The sequence below is a fragment of the Macaca fascicularis genome, chromosome 2 (genome assembly GCF_037993035.2).
Source record: "Macaca fascicularis isolate 582-1 chromosome 2, T2T-MFA8v1.1".
Taxonomy (NCBI): domain Eukaryota; kingdom Metazoa; phylum Chordata; class Mammalia; order Primates; family Cercopithecidae; genus Macaca; species Macaca fascicularis.
The window spans coordinates 159,413,025-159,429,109 of NC_088376.1; the positions used below are offsets into that span (position 1 = coordinate 159,413,025).

At 44.2% G+C, this 16,085-nt stretch overlaps 1 protein-coding gene across 5 annotated transcripts in view; it reads left to right on the forward strand.

The window, feature by feature from the left end:
* MYLK (myosin light chain kinase) overlaps positions 1-16,085 on the forward strand; it is a 274,054-nt gene that overhangs the window by 51,137 nt on the left and 206,832 nt on the right. The window contains exon 2 of one of the 5 annotated variants that reach the window (XM_015446344.3): positions 2,976-3,103. The gene's annotated coding sequence lies outside the window, so the exon portion shown is untranslated. Of the gene's footprint in view, positions 1-2,975; positions 3,104-3,236; positions 3,256-14,541; positions 14,666-16,085 lie in introns of those variants that run through there. The other 4 variants (XM_074033282.1, XM_065539127.1, XM_065539126.1 and 1 more) reach the window with 4 other exon arrangements.

Consider the following 16,085-nt stretch of genomic DNA (forward strand, 5'->3'; position numbering starts at 1 on the left):
CACTCACTGGTGGGAACTGAACAATGAGAACACTTGGACACAGGAAGGGGAACGTCACACACCGGGGCCTGTTGTGGGGTGGGGGGAGGGGGGAGGGGATAGCATTAGGAGATATACCTAATGTAAATGACGAGTTAATGGGTGTAGCACACCAACATGGCACATGGATACATATGTAACAAACCTGCACATTGTGCACATGTACCCTAGAACTTACAGATAATTTTTAAAAAACTATTAAAAAAATTACCTGTCCAGACCTTTGCTTTAGATCCCTGCAAAAATCCCAAGTCATATTTTATTATTTTCCTTTTTATCGAATGTTGATATTTAAAAGTTACCAAACTCTGAGTCTGGGTGCAGTAGCTCATGCCTGTAATCCCAGTACTTTGGGAGGCTGAGGCATGTGGATCACTTGAGGTCGGGAGTTCAAGACCAGCCTAGCCAACATGGTAAAACTCCATCTCTACTAAAAATACAAAAATTAGCAGGACATGGTGGCATGCACCTATAGTCCCAACTACTTGGGAGGCTGAGGCACAAGAATCACTTGAACACGGGAGGCAGATGTTGCAGCCAGCTGAGATCGCGCCACTGCAGACCCCAGCCTGGGCAACAGAGCAAGACCCTGTCTCCAAAAAACAACAAACAAACAAGAAACAGTAATGAAACGCCGAATGTTTCCTTTTGAAAACCCTGTTGGTAGAATTGTCCATTGTGTTGTTCAGTCCTCTCTCTGGAGAGAGACCTTTTGGAGATTAGCACTGGAGGGCCCTGTTACCTGATGAAGTGGCTTCGTGTCCTCATCCGACAAGGAGAATTGTGTGACCTGTCCTGTTACCTTTTTTGCCACGAGTTTCAGGGAACTTGGGGATAGATGTAATGCTTGATAGGGTTGCAAAATAGCTTAGAAAATCATTTTGCCTATATTATCAGTTTTTATATAGTTTTAATTTTTAAATAATTAACAGCTCTATATTTTGTTTTCTTGTGTGTGGCTTCTAATTATTTGAGAAGCAGGAGAGTATTAAGTGTCTGTGGTGCAGGTGAGTTGTGAAATAATAGCCAGATGTGGCCTAATCAGCTGGGCAAAAGAATGGAAATGACAGATCACCCAAGGCCTCCCGTGTACATGGGGCAGGGTAGTGAACTGAGGATAGGAAGAGCAGCAGGTTTCGAGGCTCCTCTGGCTGGTAGAAAGTGGAAGGGGGCTGGTGAGAATGAAGGGCCAGGTGTGCTCACTGGAGGTGGGGTCGAGGTTAGGGAACTAAGAAGCGAGAGGTATCCCTAAATCCTCACCAGAGATGGATATCTATTGAGGAGGTGGCAGCAGATGTCCTGAGCTTGACTTTTCTCTTCAAGGTCAAGAGAAGTCCTGCTGGGATTGCCTGGCTTAGCTTATGAGACATGGAAACCATTCCTTATAGAAACACCTGTTCTGCTTTAGCTATCATTTGGTCCTGTGGCCAAACAGATTACAGGGAGCAACTGGGTGCGGACAAGGCTGGCACTCTTGAAATGAACTTTCTGCTGACACGTCCTGTCCAGGTAGAAAAGAGCACCTGGGTATGGGACTGTAATGGGGTAGGAATTCCACCTCATCCTGCCCCTTCTTTGAGAGCCCAGTCTCTCCCATTTCCTTTTCAAAGTGTCCCTCAAAGTGTCAGGGGAAGCCACCACCCTAAACTCAGGGTTTCCACCCTCTCTGTTTCCTTTGTGATTTATTAAGGGATTCTGTAAGGACTTTTTCAGTCTGGAAGTCCCCTGCTGAAATGCTGTCTTAGTCTGTGCTGCTATGACAAAATACCTGAGGCTGGGTGATCTACAAATAGTAGAATTTTTTCCTCACAGTTCTGGAAAATGGAAGTCCAAGATCAAGATGCCAGCAGATTTGGTGTCTTGTGAGGGCTGTTTTCTGCTTCCAAGATGGTGCCAAGTTGCTTTGTCCTCACTTGGCAGAAGGCAGAAGAGCAAAAAAGGGCCAGCCAGTTCGCTCCAGCCCCTTTATAAGGTTGCTGATCGTATTCTCAGGGGCTCTGCCCTCCTGACTTAATCACACCCAAAGGTCCCACCTCCTAATACTGTTGCTTCAGGGATTAAGATTCAACTTCAATTTTGGGAGGGAACAGAAAACATTCAAAAACAGCAAATGCCGTTGTGACGGCTTGATTTCCTTTGGATTTTCAAACTGTCCGTTTCACATTAACACACCATCCGGAAGGGTAGCTTATAAAGGGCCCTGAAATAAGTCCCTCTGAGGAAATGGAATTGCTACTTATTGTAGGTATTTGTTTCCCTCTTAAAAAGTGAGATTTGCCTTCAGAGGAAAACAAAAGTTTCTGAAGGGAAGAGAAGGGGGAACTTCAGGAGCCTGGGCCAGGCTGAGTGGGGGGCCCCGTGTTCTGCCTTGGTGTGGGTGCTGGGGAAACAAAGCATATCGGCCCAGCCCGGGGACAGTGAAGGTAAGAGAGACGCTCCTCTAGAAGCACATCCTCTCCCAGGGTGTCGGTGTTTTTTTTTCCGGCCCTGTCAGCCCTTTCTTCCCCTGGCCATGTCACTAAAGCCAGATCTCTGATAGCCAGGAACCAGCTCCCTCCAGAACTCCCCAACAGCCACCTGCCTGCACTGCCTTTCACCTGCAGGAAGGCAGCTCCCGTGGCCTTCCTCCCTCACCCCTGCCAGGGCCTCTCCCTAGACCCTGCAGCCTACCCGGAGTACCACCCTCATGGTTCCACATCTGTCCTCTGTGGGGGAAGAAAGCACCTCGTTCTGGTTCTCCTTGTAACTATTGTTCCTGAACTCTAAATGTATAACCCCCCACACGGTAATAAAAGCCACCCATCGTCACTGTTGGGACGCTTCCCTGTTTCTACATAGCCTGTCCCAGAGTGATGTACTCCTCCCAGCCGCTCCCACATCCCTTGTGCGTGTCTGTCTCTGATTTGGCTTTCCTTTCCTCCTTCCCACCCACCCAGGTGGCTCCCGAATCAGCTGCCTCTGCTGCAGTTCAGAGCAACTTCAGGAGCTTCCCAGCTGAGAGCTTCAGGACGCCTTTCCTGTCCCCCTGGCCCAGTTGCCACAACAAACAACAGAGAAGACGGTGGTGAGTGAGCAGAGTTTACATTATGCTGTTGACCATTCCTCCTCAGTCCCCCCTGGGGAGGCTGCAGAGAGGGGAGCTGTGTGTCTTTCTAGGTGCCCAGAAGAGACTGCTGCCCCCAAGGTGAGATGGCACCTGGCCAGCTGCCCAGGCAGGTAGGAGTGAAGGCAGCGTGCTGCAGCATTGTCTGTTGATCTTGGCTTAGCTGGTCAGAATTCTTGAACTGGCGAAGGTGGTGGGAATCATCATTGGAACTAGGCAGGAAACAAGAATAAGGGCCTATGGGATGCCATGGCTGCTGCTAGAAACTGTTCACACTGTGCACTGTGGTACTCCATCCTTCCAAGCTGGCTGAAAACTTTCTCCTCCTGCTGCTCCAGGAGGCTGCTCTGACTAGCTCTGGTTGTGATTTCTCCTTTGACTCCATGGTTCCTTGGCAAGCAGGCATTGTTGGGGATGGAACACAGGTGGAACTTTGTGTTACCTGGACTCATAACCATAGCTAGTTCTGTGGGACCGAGCAGCTTCCAGAGCACTGCCCACAACCTGGTCACCTGCACTCTGGTGAGAAATCCCGTGTGATAATAGGTGTAGAGTGAGCCTGTTTAACAAAGACAGTGCCTTCTTTGGGCAGCTATACAATAGAAAATATTTTAAATAATATTCCAAAAGTGTGGGTGATCATTTGGGATTTCATATGTGTACTTTGGGGTTTGGGGGTTTCCATTGCTTTCTGCAGCTCTAGCAGTGAGGAAGGTGGTTTCCCGCTGCTACCCTTGACCCCCTCCTTAGGGTCTAACTACTACAGTACTTCAGGGGTCCTCAGCTAACATCAGCCTGGGGTGAGGGTGTCTGTTAACTCTCAGTGCAGAGGAGGCTGGCAGGGTCAAAACCAATACCAGTGAAGCACAGAAAGTGAGAAGGTTGGTGGGTGGTGGAAGTGGGGAGGCGTGAATTAATAACAGGAAGTGTGGCCTGTGATTTCAAAAAAATAATACTGATTATTTCCCCTATGGTGCTAAACCTGCTTTGAACTATGACCCCATCATTGACTTGAGAGAACAGCTTCTTAGACTACTTTGAAAGGCATATTGAAGTATGTAGGGCCTGCTCTTTTGTTAAGGAAATAAATCCCATAACATCAAAGGAATTTTTAAAAAAGTGACTATGAGGTTGGACTCTAAAATGGCTGATAAAGGGAAAAGCAGTGTCCTACTACTGCCTGAAAGAAAACACAGCACATATGGCTGAGATGGGGCTTTATTTTAGGATTTGTGGGAGGCTGGACCAAAGTGAACACTGAACATATGAGCAAGGCATCCTTTAAAAGAAAGCCTTAAGGCTTTTCACACTGTGAAGCACCATTGGTAGAAGATCAAAGGATGCAAAAAATAATGCAAGTCCCTTTATTTTAAAGGCACATCTGCCTGGCCAGAAGTCAGGATGAAAGTTGTGCCTCTGGTACTGGTGAGTGGTCTATGCCAGAAGCCCTCTTCGTTTAGTCACCTACTTTATGCTGTGACAAGGACGTTTGCAATGAGGAAAAGAAGTAAATAAAAATGAGATAAAACTTCAGTTTTAAAGCCTAGGGGCTCATGACACCATAGGACTCACCCAGTATTCCTTTCTTTGCATCATTGGGGCCATTTGAGCAAAGCTCTCGAGACACATCTGGTCAGTGCAAAGGCAGTCGAGAACTCATGCCCTTCTCTGTGAGTCCCTTAAAGTCTAAGCCAATGGGACACTCATAGGTAATACAGGACTCCTTAGCAAGATGCAAACATTTTAAAAAATTTACTAATAATAGTTGTACATATTCATGGAGTACATAGTGATGTTTTGATACAATTAATATATGGTGATCAGATCCAGGCAATTAGCATATCCATCTTTGCAAACATTTATCATTTCTTTATGTTTGAAACATTCAATATCCTCCTTCTACCTATTTGAAACTATGTATTATTGTTAACTATAGTCGTCCTACCATGGTATAGAACAGTAGAACTTATTCTTTTATCTAGCTGTAATTTTATATCCTTTAGCAAATCTCTCCCTATCCCTCCCTTCCTGCTACCCTTCCCAGCCTCTAGTATCCTCTGTTCTACTATTTTACTTCTTAGAGATCAACATTTTTTAGCTTTCACATATGAATGAGAACATACCATGTCTAACTTTCTGTTCCTGGCTTATCTCACTTAATATAATGTCCTCCAGTTCTATCCGTGTTGCCGCAAATGGCAGGATTCATTCTTTTTTATGGTTAAATAGTATTCCATTGTGTATCTATACCACATTTTATTTATCCATTCATCTTCTGTTGGATACCTACATTGATCCCATATCTTGGCTATATGTAAATAGTGCTGCGGTAGACATGGGGATACAGACGTCTCTTTGATATGATTTCCTTTTTTCCTTTGGATAAATTCCCAATAGTAGAATTGCTGGATCATATGGTTGTTCTATTTTTAGTTTTGGAAGAACCTCTATACTGGTTTCCATAGTTGCTATACTAGTTTACATTCCCACCAAGAGTATATGAGATTCCTTTTCTCCTCATCCTTGCCAGCATTTGTTGTTTGTCTTTTTGAAAATAGCCATTCTAACTGGGATAAGCTGATACCTCATTGTGGTTTTGATTTGTATTTCCCTGATGATTAGTGATGTTGGGCATTTTTCCATATATTTGTTGGCAATTTATATTTCTTCTTTTAAGAAATGTCTGTTCATATAATTTGATCATTTTCTAATCAGATTGTTTTTCTGCTGTTGAATTGAATTCCTTGCATATTCTGGATATTAATTCCCTGTCAGGTGAGTAGTTTGCAAATATTTTCTCCCATCCTGTAGGTTTTTTCACTATTTGTTTTCTTTGCTTGCTTTGCCATGCAGAAACATTTTCATTTGCTATCATACTATTTGTCTATTTTTGCTTTTGTTCCCTGTGCTTTTGAGGTCTTATTCATAAAATATTTTCCCAGACCAGTGTTCTGAGGCATTTTCCTTATGTTATCTTCTAGTAATTTTATCATTTCAGGTCTTACATTTAGGTCTTTGATCCATTTTGAATTGATTTTTGTATAGGATGAGAGGTGGGGGGTGTAGTTTTGTTCTTCTGCCTATGGATATACAGTTTTCCCAGCACCATCTATTCAAGAGAGTATCCTTTTCACAAAGAATATTCCTGGTACCTTTGTCAAAAATCAATTGGCTGTACCTATGTGGATTAATTTCTGGGTTCTCTATTTGTTCTGTTGGTCTATGTGTCTGTTTTTATGCTAATACCATGCTGTTTGGGTTACTAGAGCTTTATAGTATATTTTGAGGTCTGGTAGTGTGATACCCCCAGCTGTGTCATTTTTGGTCAGGACTGCTTTGGGTATTTAGGGCCTTTCATTGTTCCATATAAAATTTAGGAATTTTTTTTCTTTTTCTGTGAAGAATTTCATTGGTATTCTGATAGGAATTGCATCCAATCTGTAGATTGCTTTGGATAGTATTGTCGATTTAACAATATTAATTCTTCTGATCCATGGGCATAGGATGCCTTTCCACTTGTTTGTATCCTCTTCAGTCTCTTTCATCAGTGTTTTGTAGTTTTCCTTGTAGAGGTCTTTCACCTCCTTGGTTAAATTTATTCTTATTTGTTAGTAGCTATTGTAAATGGGATTGCCTTCTTGATTTCTTTTCAGCTAGTTTGTTGCTTGTGTGTAGAAATGCTACTCATTTTTGTATATTAATTTTATATCCTGTAACTTTACTAAATTTGTTTATCGGTTCTAAGTTTTTTGGTAGAGTCTTTATATATATATATGGTGGTTATCATCTTTTCATTTCCAGATGTAAGAATCCCTTGAGCATTTCTTGTAGGGTCAGTTTAGTGGTGATGAATTCCTTTACTTTTTGCTTGTCTGTGAAATATTTTATTTCTTCTTCATTTGTGAAGGTTAGCTTTGCTGGGTATAATATTCTTAGCTGACAGAGTTTTTCCCTTCTTTCTTTCAATACTTTAAATTCTATTCTTTCCTGGCCTGTAAGATTCCTTTTGAGAAATCTCCTGTTAGTCTAATAGAGATTCCCTTATATGTAACTTAGTGCTTTTCTCTTGATGCTTTTAAAATTCTGTCTTTGTCTCTGACTTTTGACAATTTGATTATAATGTGCCTTAGTGAGGACCTGTTTGGATTTAATCTATTTGGGGTTCTTTGAGCTTTCTAGACCTGAATGTCCATCTCTCTCCTAAGACTTAGGAAGTTTTCTGCTAATTTTTATTTCATTCGTTGATTTCCTTTTAGTTCTTTTTAAATGATATCCATCTGTTTGTTGAATTTCTCATTCAAATCTTGAATTGTTTTCCTGATTTCATCAGATTATCTCACTGATTTTCCTTAAGATTATTATTTTGAATTGTTTTTCTGGCATTTCATATATTTCCTTATGATTGGAGTCTGTTACTGGAGAATTACTGTTTTTCTTGGGAGGTAACATGTTTTCTGGTTTTTTTTCATGGTTGTGTTTCTATATTGATTTCTATGCATCTGGTGGAAAAGTTGCCTCTTCCAATTTTATGAAGTAGGCTTTGTAGAGAAAGACTTATTTATATGAATGTGTCTTGTGATGTCGGTTCAGTGGGGTGCATTTGCCTGGGTTCTAGGTTGATGCATTAGTATAGTCTCTGTGTAGTTTCTTCACCTGTGATCCACACTAGTGGTATTTGTGATTTCTCAGTGGCCTAGGTTGAAAGAGTTTGTGGTGACAGTGGTGTGGCTTTACCAGGCTGGGCTTGCTGGGTTTGCTGGGCTCTTTCTAAGGTTGGAGGATATAAATGTAAATGATGGATTGACCAAATTTGGGTCTAGCTTGCTGGGTTTGGGGTCCCAGGGCTGTTATTCTGGCCAGGAGCATGAGCATGCAGATGTTTGGCCAACCTAGTGTGTCTGTCAGGAGTGATCTGTGGGGCTGTTTATCAGACTCAGGACAGGATGCTGACAGAAGGCTACTTGGCTGAACTCAGGTCGTGTTTGCTGGGGACTACCTACAGGTCTGTTTCTCATGCTTTTGACACAGCCACATGGTTGCTTGGTTGGCTGGGGGGCATGTCTACTAGGGATGGTCCATGGGGCTGTTTCTTCATCTCAGGACATGGGCTTATAGCTGCTCAACCAGCCTGGTGATGTGTCTGCCAGGGGCAGCCCATGCAGCTGCTTTTTAGGCCCAGGATGCAGGCGCAAGGCTGCTCAACTGGTGTAGGGGCATGCCTGCCAGAGGTGGCCCACAGGGCTATATCTCAGGCTGGGACATGGACAGACAGCTGCTCAGCCAGCCTGGGAGAATATCTGCTGGGGATGGTCCACAGCGTTGTTTCTTAGGTTTGGGACACAGGTGCAAAGCTGCTCAGCTGGCATAAGGGCATGCCTGCCAGGGATGCCCTGTGGGTTTCTCAGGACTTTTTGGGGGGTTAGGGGTGGTACAGGGCCACTAGGCAGGCCAGGAACATGCCTGTAAGCGGGGGATACTATTATGGAGCTGTTTCTCAGGTCCTGAGTGTGGGTGCATAGCCACTTTGCTAGTGCAGGGGCATATCAACTGCTTGGATGCTCAGGGGTCTCTCATATTTAGAGGAGGGCATGCAACCATTTGGCTGGCTCAAGGGTAGGTTTGCTCTAGTCAGAACTGACAGATTGGTCCTCTGGCTGGAGGTGCAGTGGCAGGGGTTGGTTTCCCTGCTATGCAGGATCAGAGTCACAGCTGATCTTGGGCCCAATCTCCATGCAACTGAGGTTGTGGCATACAGCCACCCATGTGAGCTTGGTGTAAGGAAGATGGAGCTCCAGTGTTGGGAGGTGCCGTAGTTACCAGCCTCCAGAGCAGGATTCAATCCAGAGGTGGCTCAGGTCTCAAGATTGTGCCTTGCTGCAGCAGCTTGGTTCACAAGGGGTGGGAGAGATGGGAAGTGCATACCTTGTGCTCCTAATTCAGGGCAATGTGACTGTGTGAATTCCAGTGTGTCTCCAAACTGGCCCCAGGACTTGTGAGGACTGTGGGATTCTCCTGTTGTAAGGACTGTAGGTGTTTGCAATGCCGATGGGGACTGGTGGGGATCTTCTGCTTACCTTTTCCTTGCAACAAGAAGTCTCTCCTGACTCCAGACAGATCCAATCTTAGCAGGAAAGATAGAGCTGCAGAGGTTGGGTGGCTCCATGCTGCCCTCCTGGATTTCCAATCACCACAGGTGTGTCTCCATGCCCTGCTACATTCTAACACTCTCCCTACCAACATTTCTCCATAGATGTTTCAAAAGGGCAAGTAACCTGTAGTTTCCTCTATATGTATTTTCAGAGATGTCAGTGGAAGATCTTTTGTCTGAATTCCATGTCTTTTTTTTTTTTTTTTTTTTGAGACAGGGTGTTTCTTTGTTGCCCAGGTTGGAGTACAGTGGCACAATTATAGCTCACTGCAGCCTCAACCTCTCAGGCTTAAACAATCCTCCTGCCTCAGCCTTCTGAGTAGCTGGGACTATAGGTGCACACCACCATATCCAGCTTTTAAATTCGTTGTAGAGATGGGGTCTTGCTGTGTTATCAGGGCTGGTCTCAAACTCCTGGGCTCAAGCAATCCTCCCACCCCAGCCTCTCAAAGTGCTGGAATTACGGGCGTGAGCCACCGAACCCAGGCTTATGAATTCCATGTTTTTAATGAAGATGATCATTCTGCTTTTGATATAATAACTTTGAACAATGAATTGTGATATATATCATATCAAATTATATTTACATGTGCTTCATTATTATTTTTCTTTTTTTAATGAAAGCACATGTATTTTAGAGAGCTCTATATTGCTTGATATATAACTTGTAGTTAAATAGGGGTTTGATCATGTTTCTTTAAAAGGTGGGCATTAGGACCTTGATCAATAGCGTAACCATCTCTTATGTTATTGTTTCTGTGAAAAATTCAGTCCCCTTCCCCAGAAAAGAATGTAACTCTCATCAATGTGGCTAACATGACATGACATTCTACCAGGCATGACTTTCATTCATTCAACAGCCTCCTTGAATGATGAGTGAGGCAAAGTCCCTGCTCTCATGTAATTTTCATTCTAGTAGAACAGGAAGATAGTAACATCCAGTGGTGACTTTAAAGTACAGTAAGAGCCAGACTCAGCCGCTCACACCTGTAATCCCAGCACTTTGGGAGGCCAAGGTGGATGGATCACCTACAAGTGGAGGGAGAGGAGTGAGGGATGAATTCTGGGCCTGAGCACTTGGGTGGACAGTGGAGCCTTTTGCCTGGATGGGAAATGCTGTGAGAAGAGCACATTTGGCTGGAGAAAATGGAGAGGTCCTGTATGTCTTGTTAGATAAACCAGTCGAGAGCTGGAGTAGACAGTGAGATGTCAAATTCTGGAGATCAGTGGAGAGGTTGGGATAAGAAATGTCTGTGGAGATCACCAGCCTCTAGATGGTGTATAAAACCACATAACTGGATTTGATCACCTCAGGAGTGAGCATGTCAGTCATTTAGAGACCAGGAAAAGGAAGTAGGAAGAAAAACAGGAGAGCATGGCATTCCAGAAACCAAGGGAAGAAAGTCTGTCAAGAAGCAGGGGTGGTGATTGACTGTTAGTGCAGCCACGAGGTATTTAAACCCATTATCACACAAGGAATAATGCTCTCTTGGTGCTTTCCTGCTTTCATATGTGCTCGTGGGCCTCCTCTTCCCCCATTAAACTGGAGACTCGTTGAAGCCAGGGATGATTTCTTTCTTCTGTTTGCACTCAGAGCCACTCAAAGCTGTGCCTTAACTGCCTCACCCCAAAAGCTCTTCAGTGTGAGGTTGAGGCCTGAAGTGATGTTTCCTGAGGAAAATCTACTTTTGGAGTTGTGTATTGGGGGGTGTGGGAACAGTGATGACAAGGAAGGTCCAGGACTAGTCCTTTCCTAGGCAGAAGAGTCTACTGATGTCCCAGCTCTGAGTAGAAGGGTTGGGTGGCAGAGGAGAAGACAGATGGAAGGAGTAGGACAGATGCACAAACGTGTCAGATTCTTGACATCAGAAACTGTCAGCCCCACAAATGTGGTCATAGGACTTCAACCTGACAAAGCAGGGACACTGAGGGGTCATGATGGACTCTTTGCCTGCTGATTGATACAGCAGTAGGATTCTTTATCATACTCTGTAAAGTACACGTGACTCCCTGCTGTGGCTGAAGAAGGATGGAGGAGTCCCTCATGGCTTCCCTTAAAGATTTCTTACTCAGAACTACCAGTTTAGGTTCTTACAAAAGCTAGAGAATCCAGATAGTACCTGTGTCTGGGGAGTAATTCTATGGGCTGTGCTCTGGGACAGCAGTGGCCTCTTCTCTTGACCAGGTTTCATTTCTCTGTATTGATGGGGAGTACCCAGGCCTGAGGGTCTGGCCATTTTTGACTAGAGGCAGTATCTGTAGTGGAATAGCCTGAAGATACTGTCTCAGCCTATTTTATGCTGCTATAAAAGAATATCACAAACCAGGTAATTTGTGAAGAATAGAGACTTATTTCTTACAGTTCTGGAGGCTGGGAAGTTCAAGTTCAAGGGCTGTCTTCTTGCTGGGGCCTTCTTGCTGTGTCATCCCATGGTGTAAGGTAGAAGGACAAGAGAGAATAAGAGAGCAAGAGCGGGGTTGGACTTTTTTTTTTAATAACAAACCCACTCCTACAATGATGAACCCATTCCTGAAATAACATCAATCTATTAATGAGAACAAAGCCGTCATTACTAAATCAGCTCTTAAAGGTCCACCTCTCAAAACTGTTGCAGTGGGAGTCAAGTTTCCAAAACATGAATTTTGGGTGACACATTCAAACCACAGCAACCCCCTTCAGGGTTGGACAAATTGGGAGTTAATCTATATAGGTAAAGGGATGGATTTTCTGGCAACTGGGAGATTGCAATGAGGTTTGGATCTTGTCCTGTCTCTTCCATAAACATAGTGAAAACAGATGACCCATAGTATCATAGGAAAGCATAAGAGTAGTTTCTGGTTGGGGCACTTGTGAACACTTTGACAAGATGGAAAGCCGTCTTGGGGGAGGCAGGACCAGCAGTTGAGCCCCTACAACACAAAGGAGACCCTGGATGTGGGATGAGGGTGGACCCCTAGCCCTGCAGAGTTTAAGCTGGTAGGAGGCCTGCAGACCACGGGTTCATCCTCTGGAGTTTTTCTTGGAACTTATTACTAAATGTTTCCAGATAATCCGTGATCATGGGGCCTGATAAAATTCATTCTTACTGCTAAAACTATGTTAAGATAAAAGTTGTTTTTATTCATTTGCTATCTATTAAAACCATCACAGACTAATTATTTTTCAAAAGAAAGAAAACTATGCTACAGTTCTGCAAGTAACTTATGACCAGATGTTGAGGTCTTGGGATACCCTGCCCTGCTTAAAAAATATTGTAAGAGATCTTTAGGCGGTAAAATCTAAAAATAAAACCCAAAATATAAAAAAAGATAAATAATAGCAAAGCATGATAGTTCAAGAGTTTTGTTGACTTATTTATTTTTTATTTATTTTTAAAAGAATCATAAGTTATAATTTAATACCAGTTGCTGAGACTTAGATATACCCAATTTTGTAGTGGGGAGGGAGGGTAATTATAGAAAGCAAGAGAGAAAACTTTGAAAATCACTGGTAGCTCAGCCGGGCATGGTGGCTCACGCCTGTAATCCCAGGACTTTGGGAGGCTGGGAGTTCAAGACCAGCCTGGTTGGTTCACATGGTGAAACCCTGTCCCTACTAAAAATACAAAAAAAAAGAATAGCCAGGTGTGGTGGTGCAGACTTGTAATCCCTGTTACTTGGGGAACTGAGACAAGAGAATCGCCTGAACCTGGGAGGCAGAGGTTGCAGTGAGCCGAGATCGCACTACTACACTCCAACCTGGGCAACAGAGTGAGACTTCGTCAGAAAGAAAAGAACGAGAGAGGGAGAGAGGGAAGGAGGGAGGGAAGAGGGAGGGAGGGAGGCAGGCAGGCAGGCAGGCAGGCAGGCAGGAAGGAAGGAAGGAAGGAAGGAGGGAAATCGCTGGTAGCTTAGCTGAATAGTCAGTGGGTATCTGCAAGCTAGACTTTATCATGCACACAAATCCTCGATCTGAAAATGAGCGGCAGTGGAAGTAGTGGTGGTGGTAGGAGGCGGGAGTGAAGATCATGTCCCATTAGTTTAGGGTATCTGAAAAAGACATGGAGCCACTGACTTCTTCTGAATCTACCAGTTTTCCACTCAGCTGTCTGAGGTGAGTAGAAATTGTATTAGGCATTTCCATAGCCTTATCCTTAACTGTGTTCCCTCCTTTTCTTAGTGCCTGAGGCAGTATCTGTGCTTCCCTGCTCGTATTCATACAACCATGTTCCCGGATCCTGGCTTGATGTGGGTTAGTTAGCTGTTCTAGGCCAGATTTCTCAGATTTCTGTTCTTACCTCTTCTGCCCAACTACAACAGCTGGTGGTTGTAGTAGCTGGCCTTCGCCTGAGCCACACCCTCAGGTCATGCATCCCCACCTTTTACAGGCAGGGTGGTTAGCGTGAGAGTCCTGCTCTGTGCTCTCAGTGAAGGATGAGGGGAGAGGAGAACAGCACCTTAGGATGATGGTAGAACTTTCAGTTCTCTTGACAACAAATTAAATGAAGGCATACGCTCTCCATGAGTTTTATGCAGTACAGACCTGGTGTCTGATGCTACAGTTAAGAGACTAGATTTAGAAGGATGGTGGTGCACCAGGTTTGGTGGGAGGAATGAATGGGATGTAAGGAGAGATGATGGTCTGTGCATCTCAGACAAAAGGATTTAAAAAGGGGAGTCTTCAAATTCAAAAGAATGCCCCCCTGGAAAAAAAAGGAGCCTCAGAAATATCTCAAATGCACAGAAATTTGAATTAGAATCCAGAAGATGAAAATCAACATGAATAATATGAAAATAAATAAGGAAACATTCTTTACTTAAAAATTTTAAAAAGTCAGCTAAATGTTGGCAGGATGTGAAGGGGTAGATGACATTTTAAGATAAAGACTATGGGAAAGGAGTTTATTTTGCCACTATCTTTCCTATAGACTTTTGCTAATAACTGTGAAGGGTCTTAGATTTCACATACTTTCAAGTGAAGGAGTTAACCTGCCACAGTTTCATACATGCTGGCAGAAGATGAGACTTATAGGTTAGAGATAAGGGACTTTGTGATTCACAACAATAACAGTAATCAGAATATCAGCATTTTCCTGTACTGGTTCTTTGAGCTCCAACCTCCACAGGTTGACACCAAGAGGGCCAGGTGATACCTGCACACCCAGTGGAGAGAAGTCCTGAGCCTAGGGAACTTGAGATTCTGTAATGAACAGTAAGTGTGCCTGCACTTTGCTCCATCCTGAGGGAAACTCTCTCTCTCTTTGAAGGCTATTTGCTATGCAGATCTTCTTGAAAAGATACTCAGGAACAAAGGCAGTCAGTACCTCTGCTTGCAAGATGTGCAAAACTGTGAGAGACATGAAGAATGGTCTCCCAACTGCTGCATCAATAAAAAGGTAGAGGAAGCTAACGTTTATTGCATCCTTGCCGTGCACCAAGCACTGACCAGGAGACTTCTCATTTCTTGCCTCATCAGAGTTCCAAAGCAGTCTTGCCCAGCAGTGGTGCTGTTGTTGTTTGATCGATAAGGAAGCTGGTGAGTCAGGGAACTGGAATATCTAGGTGGAGGACTTGTGTATGTATTATGTACTTCTTATATGCTAAGCATTGTGCTAAGAAGTAGCTAAAACTTAATTAGGTGCTTATCAGGTGCCAAGCACAGTTCTAAGAGCTCTCCATGAATTGATTGATTTAATTCACCACAACTAAGATTATCAGGCGCTGCTGAGGAAACCGAGGCACAGTGGGTGATGGAACTGAGATTCAAATCTGCACATTTAACCACTGTGTGGCTGTGAGTTGTGGGTTTTTGTTTTCGTTTTGGGTTTTTTTTTTTTTTTTTTGAGAGAGGGTCTGGCTCTGTTGCTCAGGCTGGAGTGCAGAGGTGCCATCTCGGCTCACTGCAACCTCTGCCTTCTGGACTCAAGCAGTCCTCCTTCCTCAGCCTCCTGAGTAGCGGGGACCATAGGCATGTGCCACCATACCCAGCTAATTTTTGTGTTTTTTGTAGAGTTGGGTTTTCCTGTGTTGCCCAGACTGGTCTCGACCTCCTGGGCTCAAGTGATCCACTTGCCTTGGCCTCTCAAAGTGCTAGGATTACAGGCACCCTGTGGTTGTGTTCTTTCTTCATTCCTCAGAGTCATAGCAAGAGGGTCATAGTGAAACTAATGTGTGCCCCGAGGAAGTGGATGTATTTGAAAACTGCCAAGTAGAAACAGTTGAAGTGGGATTGAGTGTGTTTAATCTGCAGAAGAATAAAGGATAAGTTATGCCTGTCTTCAAACATTTGTAGGTATGTCTTATAGACGAGGAGAGTTCACTCTGTGTGACTGTAGGAGGCAGAATTGGGTCTATTTAGGGGGAGGCATATCATGGCTCAGCAAAAATCATTTCTTGAATAATACAGTGCCCCCTGACATCATATGGGAATGGGCTACCTGTGAGGGTGGCAACTCAGTGGTTACCTTTCAGAGATGTGCTGTCTGGGCTCTGTCAAGGTCCCCACAATAAGCCCCTCTGCTACAGGAGCTGGGCAATGGAAAAGGACGGCCCTAATGAGGTTCTCTAGACCATTCCTAAGAGAGCTGACCCTGCTAACAGTGACCTGAACTCTTTCCCCTGCCATGCCTCCCTGTCCCTTCTTGGAGCCTCAGGCCTCAGATCTGTTGGACATGCACAGAGATGGTTTCTGCATGTGTGAGGAGGGTGTCTTACCTCTTGGGAATCCAGGACCACCCTAAGGATCTGGAGGAGTTAGTGCTGCAGCTCCTCGCACTCTCAGGCCTGCTCTGTCTCACAAGGGGATCCACTAGGATC